Source organism: Mustela nivalis (genome assembly GCF_964662115.1).
Source record: "Mustela nivalis genome assembly, contig: HAP1_SCAFFOLD_827, whole genome shotgun sequence".
In the NCBI taxonomy this organism is placed as follows: domain Eukaryota; kingdom Metazoa; phylum Chordata; class Mammalia; order Carnivora; family Mustelidae; genus Mustela; species Mustela nivalis.
The window spans coordinates 304146-311483 of record NW_028135837.1 but is presented as its reverse complement, the minus strand read 5'-3'; positions in this window follow the sequence as shown (position 1 = coordinate 311483).

The window sequence follows — 7338 nt, the reverse complement described above, 5'->3', positions numbered from 1 at the left end:
CAAATCTCCCCTGAGCCATGTCTCCAACCTTCTCCCATCATCTCTGCACCTTCCGTTCTATTTCGCTCTGGAGTTTACCTTGTAGGCTTCAGGTCAATTTCCACCCCACTGCAGTTGTTGTGGTCATCTTTTTGTTGCCTTCATGGTTGAAGAAGCATGAGGTTATTAGACACTACTACCATCTCAGTGTCTTCATGTCACCACAATTTGTACTGTGACATAAGCAAGAAGGAATTCTTCCACATGTCTCTTATGGCAGTCTTGCGGAGAGCATTGGACTTTGTCACATCTATCATTCTCAGAAAGACAATAAACAGACGATTTCACTAACTCATGACAGTCAAGAAACATACGAAAAAGAAAGGGTATTGGGACAAACATTATGACTCTAATGAGGAATTCAAATGGTGCTGTTTGTTGGAAGGCCGTTTTGTGAGAACACGGGATTCTTGAAGAGGACAAGAGATGACATTCCTTTAAGGAGATTTCCTGAAACTAATGGAATGTGAGATTTCAAGGCATGTCAAATTGAATTGCTACCCACAAGAGACCGAATTCCATTCTCTCGTATTTTAATAATAATTGTGATGTGAAACACACACACACCACACAGCATTAACACATGCACATGCAAACACACAAAGATAAGACATGCAAAATATGGGAAGGAAGCGAGGAATCGTACCAATGAAGCAACCCCAAGAAAATACCATATAGGTGAAAGGCAAATAGAATCCAAGTCAGAAGCCAACCGAAATGAGAAAGTGAACTATTACCTATCAATAATACATTCAGTACTCAGGACTAAAGACTCCCGTCAATACAAACAGTTTGTAACAGTGGTTGAAATTCCAAATCAAAAAAAAAAAAAAAAAAGAAACATCCATAAGAAAACAGCAAATATTAAACAGGCTCGTCCTTCTGTTGCCCATAGGAGATTTCCTTCGACTATAAAGATACTCATAGCTTGCAAGTGAAGAAACAGGGAAGATGTAGGTTATGCTATTCCCAAGGAGAAGAGAGCCAAAGTGTTTGTGCCTAAGTCAGCGAGAGTCATTTTATGCCTTCGAGAGAAAAAAAGCTAAGCGGAAGGTGTTTTGTCTTGATGGAGCATCAAAACATCAGAAACCTGGAAGAATTGCCAACATATCCACCATGAAAAAAGGTGTATCTAAACGTTGGAAGCCTATGAACACACAGGAATGGAGATGGCGACGTTTATCCAATACTGTTGGCAACTATGATATCCAGGTTAAGCACAGGACAGATTATCTGGATGGGAAGGTGCTAAGGAATAACAGACGTCCACATGGGCATTCGAGACCACCTGAACTTTGGGGGGTCCATGAGTAAGATTGCGTCTCTGAGGACAATAAGATATGTTCTTCCCAGCAGCAGACCTAACTTTGTCTATCGCAGGTCATGAGCTCGAGTCCAAATCCAGTCATAATTCATGGAAGAGAAGTCAAAACCTATCCTGTGCACTTATCATCACGAAGGTATGAAAACAGGAAGATATCACTTTCAAATTGGAAATACAGCCAGACACTAAAGTGGAAAACACAACACATTCACGAACTGCAATGAATGCAAGAAAGAAAATCCAAAGGAAAAGAAGAGCCATGAACGAAGGAATTCTAAGAAACTTAGAGGAGGATGCCAAAACATTTTATGGGGAAACAATATAGGGTTAAATGTGTGCATTTCCAAAATTTAAAAACACCGAAAAAGAAAGCCACCTAAAAGGACGACTGAAGGAACAAGATGAAGAAAAACCGAACTCCAAAGTTAACAGAAAAATTGAAATCAGACATGTGATTATCAAAATTAAGGAAATACAAACAAACCAATAGGAAAAAAATCAGGAGATCTCACACTTGAGTTTTGACAACAGGAACAAACCGCAGAAGCCATTACTGGGATAAAACAGGGAGACAAGCACACAGCTGCAAGTATGAAACCACATCACAACTGGTAGCAAGGAAAAAAGAATAACCGAAAAGGCATAGCCACACATTTATGCTAGCAAATCCAAGAACTGAGAGAAAAGGATAAATTCCCAGACACATAGAAACTTCCAAGATTAGGTCAGGAAACCTACAAAATCTCAGCTCTCTAGTTTAGACGGAAGCCTTTGAAGCAGTAATCCAACCCCTGCCAACACACAGAAGGCCAGGTCAAGTCATTTGCTTGGGCCACTCTTCTATGTATTTAGTGAAGGCATTGTCATGTCCTCTCATCAAATCCAGAGATGGAAGAGGTGGGTAAACTCTAATTTACAAGGATAAAGACCCAATTCAAAGAAGGACATTTTAGGAAACCCACCCATGTCATTTCAATAAGGAAAGATAATAAACAATATAATTCTTTCCTTTTCTCCCTGTGACTTCCTTTGGTTTTGAGAGGGCCACATTGTTTTCCTATGAATTGATGTTGTTCTTGTTGCTGTTCTGTTGAGAAAGCCTGCCTATCATCCATCATCCATTTTTGACAGAGTATTCACGGATGCTTTAGTTGCATGGACGTCCTAGTGCTCCTCCTAATATATGCCACAACTCCTGACCACCCATTAATCAGTTCTCTTTTCGGTAGCCCTCAGCTGGATTCTCAGAGTCCTGAGTCACTCCTGGTGGGTCTCCTTCTCTGACTTCTTGCCCTTTATTATTCCCTTCCTTAAGTGGGCCAAGGTATTCCTCCCGAGGCACATATTGTGGGTAGCCATATGACATTTCCCTTTGTTTGCTTGCCTTTTCCATTTCCCAACAGCAGGGCATGGGACATTCATGTCAAGGCAAGGTCCAGGGGTTCATTCACTCGACGGCAGAGGAATACTGTGGTGCCGAAATGGACCCAAACTTTCTGATCCACTAGTCCTTGCAAGGGCATTGCGACTCACTCCAAAGTTCTGCTCGAATGGGCCTTGCAAGCCTTCGGTATAGGCCGTCCCTTTCCTTCTGACTAAAGAGACTTGGTCCACATGTTTATACCCGTTACCACAACAAGTACAGTTAACTAATAATAACAACGGGTTCGGTCCAGGCCTCTTCATTGAGAGTTAGCTCAGATGCAGAATATCACTCTCCTCAAAGACTTTGCAAAGGTATTTAAGGGAAAGCCAGGTAGACAGAGGCCTCATCCCTTAGCCGCGTGTTTCAGAACACTAGGAGACGAGGCCACAGACAGCACCATATAGCGATGCCCTCACCTTTTACCTCCGAAAGGGACTTTCCGTATCTTAGTCATCACTGACCCATAGGCAAAAGACGCTGACAAAGTACGCTCTCACCCACAGGACGACAAACCCCACGGAGAGCTGCTTATACCCGCGAGGCCTCACCTTTTCTTGAGATATCTAGAAATTGTAGTGTAAAAGGACACCTTGCCGTCTCTGGGGATATGTTGGCCTAAAGGAAGGTATACTGAATGTCATTTTCCTTCCTCTATGTCTCCAGAAAGGGGAAGTTGGACATTAACCCACAAGACATCCTGAGTTCTTGATCAGGTTCAGAGGGCTCTTGTTCTGTCCTTCCCGGGGCTTCCTACTTAAAGCCATAGGACACCAAGGTCATGGGAGAGGGACAGCTGCTTCAGTGAAGCCAGCATCTGTGATGTCACAAAGCCTTGAGGTCATAGCAACCACTCCTCATCAACCCAGGCCTGATCACTACACTTGACTGGAGTAGTCATGGGTGGGCCAAGAGGACCCCAAGCCATCCCAAACCGCTGGAGCCGCCTGGGTCTCTCACCAAGGCAGTTTGCGAAGCGAGTCGGTGTCAACTTCTCCATGGCCCAATTCGTAGTATTTGGTCGTGAGTGTCAGCACCAGCCCTCTGGACCTCGGAGAAAGGCAAGGATCCCTCATTCCATCTTAGCCACGACAGGCCAAGAAACTAACAGACCACAAGCAAAGCCTCAGGGGAGGAAATCCGAGCCCTGCGTAAGGGTGAGACCCTCCCACCAAATCATGGAGCATCTCAACAGGAAAAGGTCCACCCAAGGGAAGCTCAAAGTGAACCCCCGCAACCGTGCCAAAGACATGTCTGGAATCTTCCACAGCAAGCACACGAGTACCTCGATGGTCTCCAGAAACGGTGCCAACAAGGCCTCCCAATCTTCCAAAAACACCATTCATCCAAGGCAGACTCTACACCCTAGAACCTTAGGTCCAGGACGGACTCATGTTCTTGGAGTCCACAGAAGCCAACGGAGAGCATGTTGGAAGAGACCCAAGCCCAAGTGAAGCCATCTGAAAGACTTCGGTGCCCATTTCAGGAAGACAACTTGTATGTGCAAAAGGACGCATTGAAGAGGATTCGAATGTGGAAGAACCTTGAGCACTCCCTCATGGTGGATCAGCTACCCTCTGTGGAACTGCATGGAGATGTGGCAGCACAAGCCTGCCTTCACCCTCTCATGACCATCCCCCAAATGGTTACATGCGATAAGCAAACAGTGCCTCTTGAGGAAGATGGGCATGTTCCAATGGAGCCCCGAGAGGATGCACAATGTGTTAACAAGGGGTCAGTACAGCACGACAGACAGCGGATGCTGCAGGTTGGTGAGGAGATCCAGGAAGGCAAAGAACAGGAGAATGAACAAGGAAGCTCCAAGCGAAGGTCGGGCATTTTAGGATGGTGGGAGGTTCTCTATACCTGGCTGCCCTCCATAGGAACCTAGGTCCAAATTCAATAAAACATCCTTTGGCCCCAGTCAATTATTGTGCACTGTTTTTGTCTTTGTTATCTTATCGAACATGCACATGCACGTTTGGACAGAGAGGCAGAGAGATCCCAATCAGGGGGTGGAGCTGGAGAGGGAGAAGCTTACTTGCCCCTGAGCAGAGAACCTGAGAACAGAGTCAATGCCAAGGCCCTGGAATCATGAGTTGATCTGAAGGCCGCGTCTGAACTGATGGACACAACCCGGGACCCAACAATTGACTTCTGAATACCTCCTGGTTCTAGACAGAACCGCTGCTCTGTCATTGTTCAGAAATGCAGGGGATAAGGATTTTGGCTTGGCTGCTGTTGCTTGAGCTATCCGGCCTGCTTCGAGAGCTGGTATAGCTTTTCCTCTTGAAGTCAGTGACTGGGCTATGGACAAACTATTCTCCGATGCCTATTTGCCTAAAGAGAATACCTCCATGCCTCGATTTTCCGGGGGGAATGGCACTATGTCTTTAGGTGCTCCGCTTCTGTGGAAGGTGTTGGGAGTTCTCTGTGCCTCTGATTCTGGACCACTTTCTCTGCTCCCAGATGAGGGTCCTTTCCAGCCCCGAGTTCTCTAATCTAGGATCAGCCCTCTTTTCTTTCTCTCACTCTTAATTCACCTACAAGAGGCACCTCTTTCATTTCCTTAGAGATTCCCTAAGCTCACTATCATGTTCCATCATTCTGCCTTCTCTCTTAGAATTTGCATCCTTATTCTCTAGGCTTGTTCTTCTCGGTTCCTAATTGGATCCTCCACTTCTACCATGTTCCCGAACTTTGCATCCAGTCTCCTGCCAATCTTCTCTTCAGGAGTTCTTTAGGTGTTTTTATCTTTATCAGTTTTATCTCTGTGTTTCGAGACTCTCTGATATCTCCTATGTTTTCTGATGTACAGCGAGTATCCAGGCCACAGCTTTCTATCCCGCATCGGGTGTGCTCTATGTAGAGGTTTCACTCTGACTGCCTAGTCGTAATCACTCCTTCTTCCTTTACCTGGGAATCAATTGATTCTTCCATCTTTGCATTGGATCTAAGTCTCTGTCACCTCTCTGTATTCGTTAAACTCATTCTGTTTTCTAACCTGAGGGTAATTTATTTAGGAGGAAGTGATCCGTGAGTGACCCAGGGCTCGCCCTTAAGGTTTGTTGAGTGCATGCGTGTGTGTGTGTGTTTGTGAGAGTGTATGTGGCATGCATGCCACTGCTGTTTGTGTTGTGGCTGACCCTGTCCTGGAGGCCAGTCATTTGCAGTAGCTCTCCTTTCCGGCCGTTTGTTGTTTTTAGGGTTTTAGGGTCCGGGCTGAATATGCTGAGGTTTACCTTGGTGGGCTCTGGTGTGCCTGTGAAAGGAGAAACTCTACCAACTCAACAGAACGCAGGCCTGCAGAATGCTGTGTTCAGAAGAGAACATGTGGTCAAAGCTTTTTTCTCGTCCCGTATGGGAGAGTCTGTTCTCCTTGGACTAAGCATCTTGGACTGAGGAAGGCAATCCTCCAAGTGTTCCACTGTTGGTATTTTGTGTTGGCTGGCTAGGGAGTCTCTGTCCTCACATACCTGTCTTGGCCAAGCTCTGTCTTGATGCTGCTGTTGTGAGAGCCAAAATTTATTATGTCCACATTGAGTCATCTCCACGAACACTGCCTTTCACGGAATCACTCCCACGACTCATCATCTTCCCACTGCGTCTCTTGGTATTGTCTCTCTCTGATCATTGTCTCCAGGCTGTCTGCTCCTGGTCGCTTGTTGGTGTCATATGCAGGAAAAAGATGGTGTTCTTTCAAGTTGATGTCTGCCAAGCCTGCTGATAGGAAAACTTCAGCCCTCAACACTTGTGTTGTCAAGTACTCGTGCCCTTCAGACCCTCTGCGTCTCACAGTCAACGGCACTGGGAAACAGGTTCCTTGTGTGTTCCCAGGGTGCCCTGCTCTCCTGTGCTTTGGTCCTCTTCATGGACTCCAGCCCTCTGATCCACGAACCAACCAAATCTCCCCTGAGCCATGTCTCCAACCTTCTCCCATCATCTCTGCACCTTCCGTTCTATTTCGCTCTGGAGTTTACCTTGTAGGCTTCAGGTCAATTTCCACCCCACTGCAGTTGTTGTGGTCATCTTTTTGTTGCCTTCATGGTTGAAGAAGCATGAGGTTATTAGACACTACTACCATCTCAGTGTCTTCATGTCACCACAATTTGTACTGTGACATAAGCAAGAAGGAATTCTTCCACATGTCTCTTATGGCAGTCTTGCGGAGAGCATTGGACTTTGTCACATCTATCATTCTCAGAAAGACAATAAACAGACGATTTCACTAACTCATGACAGTCAAGAAACATACGAAAAAGAAAGGGTATTGGGACAAACATTATGACTCTAATGAGGAATTCAAATGGTGCTGTTTGTTGGAAGGCCGTTTTGTGAGAACACGGGATTCTTGAAGAGGACAAGAGATGACATTCCTTTAAGGAGATTTCCTGAAACTAATGGAATGTGAGATTTCAAGGCATGTCAAATTGAATTGCTACCCACAAGAGACCGAATTCCATTCTCTCGTATTTTAATAATAATTGTGATGTGAAACACACACACACCACACAGCATTAACACATGCACATGCAAACACACAAAGATAAGA